Below are 13,182 nucleotides of genomic sequence, written 5' to 3' on the forward strand. Positions count from 1 at the left end.
CACCCTCCTTTCAGTCTTCTTCCTCTCCTGGCCCAGATGGATTCTGGGCAGCAGTCTGAACAGGTGACGGGTGAGGACATCTCTGCAGGCCAGCAGCGGGGTTGGTACCCACAGCCTCCCGGACAGGCAGCTGAACACAAGTGCAGAGGACCAGAGCTGTGTTCTACTTCCCACCGGCTCCTGCCTGCCCCCTGCCAAGCCCCAGCCCCTTCAAACTCCAGCCTTGGGAGGGGTCTGCAGTTCTCTGGCTTCTCATAGGGAAACTTTTAGTCATCTGCTGGCTCTTTCTGCTGCACTCAGGCACCCAGGAGAAGTGTTTCATATTAGCAGCAGAATCTTTGATTCCTAGAAGCTTGTCTGAAAATTAGAACTCACCTCAAACCTTAATCCTGCCCTTTGCAATGCCAACTCATGTTCCATCATGTGGTCTCAGGGGCTAGAAAGAGTCCTGCCTTCAGTACAGATTCATGGTGGGCTCAAAGGTCAAAATTGTGCCCCTACTTTCCCCTCTTCTCTCTCTAGTAAGAGGGGACTCCACTTCTCATGGCAGGGCAATGGCCAGGGGATGGAAGAAGAGAGAAGACAGTGGATTGTGGCTCTTGGGGACCAATTAGGATGCTCTGACTTAAAACAGAGAATGATCTTCTGGGATCTGAGCCCTTGTTAATCTGGATCTTCCAGTGTCTGGCCCTCTCAGGGAAAAGGAGCGAAGCATCTTGGCTCCCAGATCTAGAGCTTCTGTCCAGAGCAGGTTGGTCTGGGCAGTCAGGGGAGCTGTGTGCGAGCTGTCTGCTCCCAGAGCCAGTCTCTGGGGTGGGGAAGAGAAGCAAGTGGGAATTCTCATCCAAGATGCCTCCCCCAGGGCACAAGGTAGCCTAAGGCTGGGGCAGATCCCAGCTATCCAAGCCCTCTAATCTTTCTTCTCTTTTTAGGGCCTGGCTGTCTCCGGTCAGAGCATCTGCTGTGCAGCATTGCGGAGGGAAGTCTGGTGTCTCTTTGTCCTGGAATTCATAAAAGTGAAAAAAAAAAAAAAGATCTCACTTAATGAGATACTTGCCATGGTCAGGGATTATTTCACTAACGGGAGCTTTGTGTGGAGGTGAGCTGAAAAGGTGTAGGGAATAGGGAGATGAAGAGGAAAGGAGGCCCATTTAAGAATGATCTGGAAGGTCAAGGGGTCCCCAAGGGGGACAGGCTGAGGCTGCTGAACAGATGAAAGGTTCAGGGAAACATCTGTAGTGGGAGGCTGACCACTGTGGCTGCCCTACTGCCTGACTTCTGCCTTCCCCTCACTTCTCACTCTGCACCTTCTTCCCCAATTCCAGGGGCTATTAGGTCTCAAGGCTCCAGGGAGATTGCCAGAGTGGCAGGGTTGTAGCATCCTGAGTGGTCATGAGGTCTGACCTCTCTGTTCAAATGAGAAAACTTGTCCAAGTCCACGCAGCGAGTTGAAAATAGGAACCTGACTAGAATCCAGGTCCCAAGAAACATACCCGATAAGCATTTACTGAGCACCTACTACACACCAGGCTCTGTGCTGGGCAGTGGAGCTGCCAGGAGGAAACAGACAATGGAGCAGGATAAACGAAGAAATAACGAAATGATAATCTCCCTGAGCTGAAGCAAGACCACTGATTTCAGATTGAAAGTGGTCCCAGGGCCTGAGCAGGAGTAATGAAAAAAAAAGAAAGGAGCAAACAAAATGTCAAGCCTCAGCACACGGTGGTGATGTTTTCGAACTTACAAAAGAAAGGCAAACCGGAAGTTTTCATGAATTCTTATTGCAAGATGGGAAATACAAGATGAGAGAATAACGTCTTCAAAACCTAAGAGAAGAAGTTTTTTTTTTTTTTTTTTTAAGATTTTATTTATGTATTGGACAGGGAGAGAGAGAGAGCGAGAGAGAGCGAGCGCACAAGCAAGGGGAGCAGCAGCAGATGGAGAGGGAGAAGCAGGCTCTCCACGGAGCAGGGAGCCCGATGTGGCCTCGATCCCAGGACCCTGGGATCACAACCTGAGCTGAAGGCAGCCGCTTAACTGACTGAGCCCCCCAGGCGCCCTGAGGAAAAGGCTTTTTAAATATGGGATTCTGAGCTGTATCGGAATATCAATCAAGTTCAAAGGCGAAATGCAATCTGTTTTGGACGCATAAGACCTCAGAGTTTATTTCCCACCCATCAATATCAGAAATCATTAGAGGTGGTATTCCAGCAAAACAGGAATCCGAGCAAGAGGACTGCATCCACACAAGACCGCGGGGCTGCCTGGTGTGTCCCCGTGGGAGGGAGAGAGCTGGAGGGGAATGGGGGCAGGCGGTTACCGCCAGGGGCTCTCAGATTCTCCTGCAGTGGCCACCTGGTAACGACAGACGGCTCCATTTCCTTTTCCCGGTCAAATCACACTATTTAGTTCTGTGGTTGGATAATATTTCTTTTTTTTTTTTAAGACTTTATTTATTTATTCAAGAGAGACACACACACACAGAGAAGAGAGGCAGAGACACAGGCAGAGGGAGAAGCAGGCTCTGGTGGGGGAGCCTGATGCGGGACTTGATCCCAGGACCCAGGGATCACTCCCTGGGCTGAAGGCAGATGCTCAACCACTGAACCACCCAGGTGTCTTGGTCGGATAATATTTCCATCTTACAATCAACCTATAGTTGGAATGCAGAGGGAACTATAGTGATAGGGCTGTAAATCTTCTAAATCTTTAAAACAAATCTTCTAAGTCTATAAAACTACTATTATACTCAATAAGTATGAGTGAATTCTATATAATTCTATGCACTATATAATATTTACCACGTAATATACATACACACTGTATTCTATATGATACTATATATAAACATAGATAGTGTCAAATACGGCTTAATAAAAATTATCCAACTGATCCAAATTGGAAGGGGAGAATGTGTGCCAATTTTCCTCGCTTTCATGCAGGGGGTGAATAGATAAAGACGTGAATTAAGAAAGAGGGACTAACATATATTACATAACATTATAAACACTAGCCACCAAATAACTAAAATTAGAGGCTATTCTTTGTAGTTGACTTTGGGTCATTTGGACCTTGTGGATAGAGGTGGGGAAGGAAGGGACCCTTTTAATTTTTTATTTTTTTAATTTATCATTTATTTTTGAGAGAGAGAGAGAAGGCATGAGCAAGGTGAGGGACAGAGGGAGAAGCAGACACCCCGCTGAGTAGCGACACCCCACCGCCCCCCAAGGACCCTGGGATCATGACCTGAGCAAAGGCACGCACTTAACTGGCTGAGCCACCCAGGTACCCCAGGCCCTTTTGATTCTATTTCATTTCTTTTTCATTGCTTTTTCCTCACGTACGTACTTTACTTCTCATTTTAAAAATACCTCAAATAAATAATGAAACATCCACAGAAGAGAATACTACGCAGCAGTTAAAAATAACAGAGCCAAGCTATTTATTTTGACCTGGAAAGCTGCCCACTATGCAGCCTAGGTTAAAAAAAGCAAAGTTTTAGAAAAGTATTTAAAACATAATACCTAAGCACCCGAGCCAATAAGATGTAGTCCCTCTCTGTGTTCCCTGCCCTATGCCAAGGGGCCTGCTTTCGGAAGGCTTCCTTGTCTCAGATTTTTATAAGATGCGTCTCTGGTTTTGCCCCAGGAAAGAGCTATTTTATGTATGTTTCAAGGGACAAATGTATGTTTTTTTGACAATACGTGATCAATCCCAAGACTGGCCATGCTGAAGCTGCTCAGGAGATGAAAGCCTTACACGCCAGGAACCAGCCGGGAGGAAGCTGCCAGAGAAGAAGCATCGGAGCCTTATGGATGTCAAGACTGAAAGGCACCTGAGAGCTCCTGGCCCACCTCCCTCATTTCACAGATAAAGGACACAGGTGGGGCCCGATGAAAGGTCACTCCGTTGAAGTCGTGTCCAAAGAAGAGAACTGGGCTGTTGGAAGCCAGAGTCGGGAGCCAGCCCGGAGAAGTGGAAGGCTGGAAGGGAGGCTTGAGGCCCAGGCTCTGCTGAGAATCCTACAGGGAGATGGCGGGGGTGCATGTGAGGGGGTATGGGTGCCCTTCAGGAGATGTTCAGGGTGCAGATGGCTTGACTTGGAGGGGAGACCCGGCCAAGTCAGACCAGATCGCCCTTCCTTAGTGTCGCGGTGGCTGGAAAGGTGGCAGGAGGAAGTGTGCTGGGGCTCCTCTGTGAAGCTCGGTGAGATGCTGAGCTTGACGGGACATCTACGGAGCGCCAGCCTGCCAGCCGCTGGGTGAGGTGCTTTCTAGTACATTATCTCATTTAATCCTCAAAGAAGCCTTCTACGATGATCCCAATCACATAAAGACAGTGAGGGTCAGAAGACTTAAGTTAATTAACTTGCCCCAAATCTCACAGCCAACGAATAGCAGAGCTAGAATTTGAGTCTGGGTGTGTCCGGTTCCAAAGTCCCGGCCCAAGGGATCAGAGGACTTCATGAAATATGTGTTGGTCAATTAGAAGTCCTTCCCAAACTGTGGTACACCCACTCCGGTTCCCTCGCCGAGCCCTGCATATGTCATCAGTCCCTTCACCTGATCCATGAAGGTCCAGGTGCCTGTGGACTAGGATTTACGTTTGCCCAGGAGGGCTCGCAAAATTCCCACCTCGGAGGGTCTAGATCAGCAGTGGAGGCTCCCTTTCTCCCAGCTCTGACCGTCAACTCTGAGGACATAGTCTTGCTGTGTCAGGGCGGGGATGAGGTGGGCTGGGGCCGAGTATGAGTGTGGGGAGAGGAGGGATGCTGGAGTCCCAAATTCTAGGTTTCTAGGAGGGTGCTCAGCTCCACCCCTGTCCTCCACCAGCCTCAAGGGCACACTGAGTCTCCAGCGGCCCGCAGATTCTGTCCCCGGCCTCTCCCTTGTGTCTCCCTGGGTCCCTCTGCCTCCACCGAGCCTCTGACTTCGGGGGGAGGCAGGCAAGCCCAGGAGGGTATGGCAGTTAGGGTTTGTCGTTGACACGTGGAGATCATTAACGGGGCTTATTTTTAAATTGTAATTGCAAAATGTAAATGCTCCCCAAACTGATGTGTAATTGCTACCCCCTCCGCCCCAGCCCTTCCCCTCTGGTGCCAGCTTTGCAAGGAGAGAATTAGAAAATAAAAAGGGGGTGGATTATGTAAGCAAAACGATTTTAAAAAAAGAGAGCGAGAGAGCTAAGAATTTAAGTGAGACAGCTGGCGGCTCCTCTGATTGCCACACTTCCAGCATTAGCTGCAAAAATTGTCCTTGCCGACTGCACCAACCCAAGCAACGGTGTCAACTGCATTTAGTCCCCGGAACAGACCAGGCTGGGCCTCAGCAAGAGAGTCTGGTGGGCAGTGTATGTGTGTGTGTGTGTGTGTGTGGGAGACTGAGGGGGAGGTCAGGGGATGCATTGTGAGGTCGCCTCTCTGCCATCCATGCAAACTTTCCCTTCCACGGCAAGACGCAACCCGCCACAGGCGTGAGCAGTCCCTCAACCCATTTCCATCCTTCCCTTGATTCTAGCACGTAAGGAGGGCAGGGCTGCCTCCATTCTCCCAGGCATGCCCTGGCCTGTTTGGACTCCGGCATCTGCAGCCTCCACGTGGAGACAAACAGGACTCTACCGAGTTGCTCAGTGAGAAGCAGCTCAGTGCAATGGCCAGTCCCAGAGAAAGCCACTGGATTTGGCAACAACACCCTTCCACACTGGTTCACCAGTAGTCTCTAACCCTGTCCCCTTTTTCTCTTTCTTTTTCTTTAACATCTCCCCATCTTCTTTAAGCCATAACTATCTCCTGCAGTGGTTTCCCTTGACATTGCTGGGCACGCAGACTCCGAAGGTTGTTGAAAAGACGGTCAACACGTCCCTGAAATGGGCATTGCCGAACCCACACTTAGCATGAAGACTTGAGCCCCCTACATAGGCCTTTTTCTCTCATCTATACCTCTTGGAGCTTCAGCATGCTGCCCACCCCTTAAGGCACCTACAAGACAGAGCTCCCCAAATGGCCAGAGGGCATAGGAACCAGGACAAGCACTGTGGGCCGTTCTGCCCATGTGATCCTCTGGAATATCTGTGGCCTTGCTAACTTGGGGAGCTGGCCCCAGCAACATTCACCTCTCTGGTTCACTGACTCCCTCTCCCTCTCTCCAGGGAAACCAGCTTTTGTGAGGAATTCCTGCCCCCCAAATGAAAGCTGATGAACTGTAAGATCAGGGCAGCCCTGGGACAGCAAGGGAAACTTACAAAGTCCTGGGCAGTGTCCTTTGGAGTTGGGGCCCAATCTCACCACAACAGATCCAGCCCTTATCATGGCATACTGGAAAGAAAAAAGGGTTGTTTTGGATAACTGGATTTCTAAATCCCTGCCTATACTGATACTTATGTCTTTGAGATCATGAAGTTACTTAAGGGGATTTAAAAAAACCCTATCTGATAAGAGGATTAAAGGAGATTCTCCATTCAACATGCCTTATACATCCTAGAGAACTATTTCTCAGAGTTCATCAGAAACACCTGGGATGCAGTTTCTTCTGTGTTCATCAAAAACACTTGGGGTGCGTACTCCCGGTCTTAACCTCGGCTTAGAAAATCAGATGCTCTGGTGTGAGGTCCAGGTGGTACATCTTAACAAAGACCCCTACGTGATTCTTAGATGATAGTGCTTGCTCCAGAAGGTTATACAAATGTCAGTATCATTGTGGATGTAAGCAACAGCCCATCCATCTGCATCGACAGCACTTTTTTGTTCCCAGACTACGTACAAGAAAAGAGAGGTAAAAGGGACAAGGTATGGCTCTGGCCCTGCCCTGAAGGAGCTAAGGAGAAAAGACATGAAAAAAAAAATAATTTGGTGTTGCGAGTTCCAAGGTTGTGTATGCTAAGTGCCAGCTAATGGGATGGGTTGCTTCTCGAGGTTTTCAGAAGAAAAGATCATCTGCCTGGAAGGCTTAACTATGTGTTTAGGGATGGAGGAGCATTTCTTACTGTTCGGGTGATCCTGGCGGACTCGAGGATGGCCCTCAGGAGACTCACTCCTTCTTCTCACTCCCAGCTGGGCCAGAAATTCTTCCTGTCAGCTAGTGCCAAAGCACCTGTAAAAAAAAAAAAAGGGGGCAGAGTGGCTCTCAGAAGGGGTTAGAGGCCCTGGGTGATCAGAGAACATGGGGGTACCTGCTCTGGCTATGAGGGATACACTCTATCTGCTCCCCGGACCTCCCTGCCATATGTACCACACCAGTCTCTCCCCGAGGTGTAGCGGCTCAGGCCCACCGAGCCACTGTACAGCCCAAATCCTTGCCTTAGTTGCAAGTGCCCTGTCCTCACCTGGCTGGTTTCCTTTTTTTTTTTTTTTTTTGGTATACTTTTTTATTGGAGTTCGATTTGCCAACATATAGCATAACACCCCATCAAGTGCCCCCCCCGCCCCAGCTGGTTTCCTGATATCAGTTGTCCATGTGGCCCTCTCTCCCCCAAAGTGTGGGCAGGTGCCTGAGTGATTCTGGGCCCTGGGGAGGGCGGAGCTGGCTTCTTCTTCTTCTTTTTTAGAGATTTTATTTTATTTTTAAAGATTTATTTAATCACGAGAGACACACAGAGAGAGGCAGAGGCACAGGCAGAGGGAGAAGCAGGCTCCATGTAGGGAGCCTGACATGGGACTCGATTCCGGGTCTCCAGGATCAGGCCCTGGGCTGAAGGCAGTGCTAAACTGCTGAGCCACCCGGGCTGCCCAAGGCTTCTTGTTTTAAACTGGAGAAGACTTGGGGTGCCTGGTTGCCACAGTCGGTTGAGTGTCTGACTCTTGATTTCAAAAGCTCAGGTCTTGATCTTGCGGTCTTGAGATCAAGCCCCACTTGAGATCAGGCTCAGCACTGGGTCTGCTTGAATTTCTCTCTCTCTCTGCCTCTCCCCTCCACTCTCTCTCTTTAAATAAATAAATCTTTAAAAAAGTAAAATAAAAAACTGTAGGAAACTCAAAGGAAGAGTAGCAGTCACAACCTCTTCAGATGTGCGGCTGAGTCTCTGATCCTTTTCCCGTGGCAGGCTTTCGCTGGGGGTCTGGGGACCACACTGGGTGTGTGTGTGGGGGGGCAGCAGGGAGGAAGAGTCAGGAGGGCAATGGACCCCAAGCAGAGACAGGCAGTGAACGACAGCCTTGGCCTAAACTTGGCTTTGGCTGTACTACTTACTGATTTATTTTTAGATCGAAGTGAATTATTTTGGTTCCCAATATTTAAAATGAACTGCGATGTTCAGAAACTGAGGTTGGTGGTCTGCACTGTTCTAAGGCCTGGCCTGACACTTCCCAGACACTCGTGTCGGTTCGTTTTCTCCTTGTGGATCCAGTTGCTAATTTGATTTGAAGGAGGCTGCGTTTGGGGCTGTGAGGGCAGGGTCACGGGACGGCGCGGGAGCAGGGCAGCTTGGTGAAATGCCTGGGCTGCCTTTTCAGGGCAGCATCGGGCAGCACTGCCAGCCAAGAGCCCCAGCCTTACGACGAGGGGTGAATGCATCTGTAACATTCACAGTTCCTCCCTAGTTAACACCATCGTAGTCTCCTTGTAAAAACACATTTGCACCTCAGTAAAGAATGTAATTAACTAGTGACATGACAACAGGAGGAGCTAAACAGTGGCCTGGGCTGCGAGCTGCAGTGGGGAAATGGAAATTTAGACATTTGCCTGAACAAGACTTTCCTGTCCTCCTTCCAGTGTGTGTATGTGTGTGTGTGCACACACGTGTGCGCATGTGTGCACCAACACAGGCACTGCTAGGGGTGAGGGTGGCAGAGGCACAGCATCCGGGATGAGGGGGTATGAATTCTCGCCTGCAGGAAAGAGTAAGCTGGGGCATGCTCGGAGGATGGGACGAGCCAAGAGAAGCTTCCACGATAGGCAGGCTGCTTAATGTATTTCCATTAACAAAAGCTTACCGGGTTGAAACAAACCCTCTGTCCACACCCCAGGCTCCTCCCAAGAGGAGCTAAGGAATAGAGACACATTCAAAGCGGCAGGGGGTCAGGTCGCCTTGGGACAGCCTGAGACAGAGAGGCCCAAGGGATCAGGACCAACGGAGGGAGAACAGGTCCTGAGCACCAGATTACTGTTGTCCCCACACCCACAGCCTGTTTCTCCTCCCCGGGGCCTTGGGTGGATTCTGTGAATGGCTCCCAGTTCTCTGGCCTCCCCGGCAGCACCCAGGAGAGGTGTCCCATTCTTCCTTCCCCAGCCCCATACCATGAGGCAGGACCTCCCCACCCCTGAGGGGTTTGCTGCGCTGTCAGCTCCTTCCCCAGAACTTTCAGTGACTCCCTACTCTCAGACGCACCAACAAAGCTTCCCAGATGGCATTTTACCAAGTGCGGCCTTCAAGGTGTGTGCAGGCCAGCCCCCCCCCCCCCCCCCCGGCCTCCAACTGCCCTGCTGGACTCCTCTTGCTCCATCATCCTAGGCTCTCTGCCCTCCATTCAAACGCAAGCATTTCCCATTCTCCAAACCTGTGCCACAGCTTCCCGCTTCCCCTGCTGCCCCAGTTCTATATTTCTACCTGGCAGGACCTTAACGATTCGTCAGTATTCAACTCAAACATTCTGGCTCTTTCCTCTAGAACCACAAGTAATTTTACCTCCTCTGTGTTTCCAAGTAACATGCTGTTTATCATTCTTTGGAAGCTCTTGCCACATTCTGTTTCATGCTATAGTTATCTTGGTGTCTTTCATCTTTTTCCAAACTGTAAGCTCCTCATGGGCAGAGACCCTGTCTGATGTCTGTCATTTTTCAGTTTACAAAGCACTTTCATATGTAATATCTTCTTTAACTCTTAAAGCCACCTCTAAAGGTCACTATTTTAATACAACTAAATGTTCATTATCTTTACAAAACAATACAAGCTGATCCACACCAAATAGATAAATAAGAGGGAGAAAGTTTAGGTTAGTTGTAAGCCCACAATACAGAGAGAACCACAGTTAATATGTAGAATTAAAACTCTTCTTTCTTAAAAACAGTATCACACCATATAGACTGTTCTATAGTCAGCTTTTTATTTTTGTAACATATATATACCTTCCAGATAAGGAAAATATACATTATAATCCTAGTGGCTAAATGGCATTCCATTTACGGATGCACTATAATTGTTCAGCCAAATTTCTATCGTTTGTTGTTTAGACTATTTCTAGTTTTTGCTATTATAAATCATGCCCATTCTTATAGCTGAATATTGCTCCAGACTTGATCGTTGTTGTAGAATAAGCTTCTAGATGTGGAGCTGCCAAATCCAAAGGTATGTTCATTAAAAAAATTTTTAACAAATTACTTGTGGGAAGGTCACAGCAATTCACATCCTATCTGCAATGTACGAGTGATGCCTTTTTCTTTGCCAGGTGATTGTCCCCATTTCACAGATGTGGATAATGAGGCTTAGGTACTGGGCTTGCCTCAAAAGACAGCCAGCAAGTGGCATGTCTTCTGACTCCAGACCCTGACATTTTGCGGTTCCAACCTCCCCACTTCTCTTTGCTCTTGTACGTCTTACCAATCCAAAGGGCGTGCCCGCAGTAGTAAGTGCTGAGTAAATGTTGGGCCCCCGGAAGAAAGCAGAAGTGGATGTGCCCTGAGTTGTAGGGTGGGCTGTTCCTGGGAGCTCTGCTGATGTCGGCTCCCCCGCCTCATTTCCCCAGGTGTCTGGGGTCTACTTGGCAGATGAGAGCTCTATTCTTGGGGAGCTTTATACTCTTCCTTCCTCCCTTCATCCACCCCTCTGGGCAGGTGCAAATTGCTTCAATTTAGCCTCCATGTATTATAAACCTACCATATACTGGGGACTGACTGGGCATGCAAAGATCTCACATAGACACAGACACACACACACACACACACACACACACACACACACATACACACACACTCTCCCTGTCTTGGAGGTGCTCACAACCTAGATAATACGGAAATAATTGTACCCTCCAATGTAGCCCTGCCTGTCTGCTCCTTCAGCCTCTATTTCTAATTGTGTCCTTTCAGACTGAGGGGCTGGAGCTCCTTCTTGATGTCCTGGTGCAGCTGCAGCCACATGTTCTTTTTTTTTTTTTTTCTAAGAATTTTAATGTATTTATTCATGAGAGACACACAGAGAGAGGCAGAGACACAGGCAGAGGGAGAAGCAGGCTCCCTGCGGGGAGCCCGATGTAGGACTCGATCCCAGGACCCGGGGATCAATGCCCTGAGCTGACGGCAGACGCTCAACCACTGAGCCCCCCAGGCGTCCCAGCCACATGCTTTTTAGTCTGTCTTTGTGCTCTAGCTGTACCTCTGCTTCCACTGCCACCCCTCTGGTGACACTGAGGACCCAGGGCCCCTCAGACAGGAAGCACACGGACAACAGAGGCGGGTAACCAACCCCACCCCCACTCAGGCACTGATGGGGATACACTGGAGAGAGGAGGGACAGTCCAAGGGGACCCCAGCCTGCCCCCATGCAGGGCACTGCTGCAGGGCTACAGTATACACAGATTTCTCCTCTCCTAGACCTGACAACCACCTCGCTCCCGACAGCCTGGAGAACGCTTCGAGGCAGAAATATCGCTTATAATCTCCGTTCTGTCACTGCCAGCGATTCCTCTGAGCAAAGGAGGGCAACTCGCACGGCAGAGAGCGCTGGAGAGAATGAGACCAGCCTGGGGCTGGGGGGACGTGGGTCGCGGCTACCCCTCCAACCCCGGGGCGGCTCTGTGAGCCACGCTGCTGCCCGCCTTGCCTGAAGGAGGGGCCCCACTCTGCCTTTTCCCATCTTGGCCAGAGAGAACACACCACCCTCCCTCTTGTTGTCAGACAAAATCCACCTCCTCTGGAGGCCAGCGCGGCCTGCGACACTTCTGCCCTGATCCCGAGGCTGGATTTGGGCTTAATTAACAGGCCTTCTGACAGGCGGGGAGGCCTACAGAAAGAGATGGATGGGAAGACAGGGGCCCTGTGCGACCCGATGGCCCAGATGTTTCAGGGACAAAGAAGGAAGCAGGAGCTTCACCTTGAAGATGAAGTCCTTCTGTCCCTACAAGATCTCCAGGAAATGGAGCAGCCTCCACCCATAGTTCTTTAGCTCTGGTCAGGCCCTTCCCTGCCTGTCCAAGTTTCAAACCAGGGCGCCCCCTGACAGGACGGGCAGGCTTCCCCAAGAGAACACCTCTGCCAGTTCTGACAACTCGTACTTTTTGTTTATTCATTCATTCATTCATTCATTCATTCATGAGAAATGCAGAGAGAAAGGCAGAGATACAGGCAGAGGGAGACGCAGGCTCCCTGCAAGGAACCCGATGTGGGACTTGATCCCAGGATCCTGGGATCATGCCCTGAACCGAAGGCAGACTCTCAACCACTGAACCACCCATGCGTCCCCAACTTGTATTTTTTGCAGATGGATAGGACAGAGATGAACCTGAGCCTCTGAAATCTGTGGCCAGAAGCTCACACCAAAGGCCTGTCTCCTGTCCACTCTGGGAAGGCTGCTCCATCCTGTACCTATCCCAGGATCAAAAATCATCACAGTCATTGTCTCCTTTGGCCTAAGAGCCTTGAAAGAGCCTGTTCTCTCTCTGGAGCCCACCCCAGGGCCTATACGGACATGAGTGCAGGACCCTCGGGCACCTCCTCAGTGGCAGACACAAGAGTCTAAGGCTGCTTCACGTCCTCATTGGGGTGAGCAAGCTAAGGAAGTGTGGCGGCTCATTCCAGCCTGACCATGGGTTTGCTAGGTGTTGTTGGTCAAAAGCCTTTACCCTCTGAATTCTGTTCCGTCATCACCATCATCACCACCACCATCATCAGTCTTCATCATTATACACAAAAGGCTGGACTTGACAGTGTGATCTCATTCTCTTATTGCTCTTGATCTGCTATTGAACTCAACTGTCCTGGTGAAAGCCTCACATATCACCAGAGAGACGAGGCTGATCTCAAAGAGACCAGATTCCAATCCTCTAGGAAGAGAGAGCCTCCTCGGGAGCTAAGATGATTTACAGACTTGTTTATACTGATTGTCCCCTGCTCAAAAAAATCTGTGGTGGCTTGCCAGGGCCTAAGAAGACAAAATGCAAATTTCTTAGCTTCCATTTTATCCTCTGTAATCAGCCAAAACCTACCTCTTTTCTCGAATCCCCTGGGCCTTTCTATTTTTTTTTTTAATATTTTATTT

The 13,182-nt window shown here is 49.7% G+C and overlaps 1 protein-coding gene across 13 annotated transcripts in view; it reads right to left on the bottom strand.

The window, feature by feature from the left end:
• Positions 1 to 13,182, bottom strand: part of PKNOX2 (PBX/knotted 1 homeobox 2) — a 310,043-nt gene that overhangs the window by 88,110 nt on the left and 208,751 nt on the right. For 8 of the 13 annotated variants that reach the window (XM_038535746.1, XM_038535750.1, XM_038535757.1 and 5 more), the window contains 2 exons: positions 6,982 to 7,088; positions 6,241 to 6,313 (listed from right to left, as the gene is read on the bottom strand). The gene's annotated coding sequence lies outside the window, so the exon portion shown is untranslated. The remainder of the gene's footprint in view (positions 1 to 6,240; positions 6,314 to 6,981; positions 7,089 to 13,182) is intronic. The other 5 variants (XM_038535751.1, XM_038535752.1, XM_038535753.1 and 2 more) reach the window with 1 other exon arrangement.

Source organism: Canis lupus, chromosome 5 (genome assembly GCF_011100685.1).
Source record: "Canis lupus familiaris isolate Mischka breed German Shepherd chromosome 5, alternate assembly UU_Cfam_GSD_1.0, whole genome shotgun sequence".
NCBI classification, from domain to species: domain Eukaryota; kingdom Metazoa; phylum Chordata; class Mammalia; order Carnivora; family Canidae; genus Canis; species Canis lupus.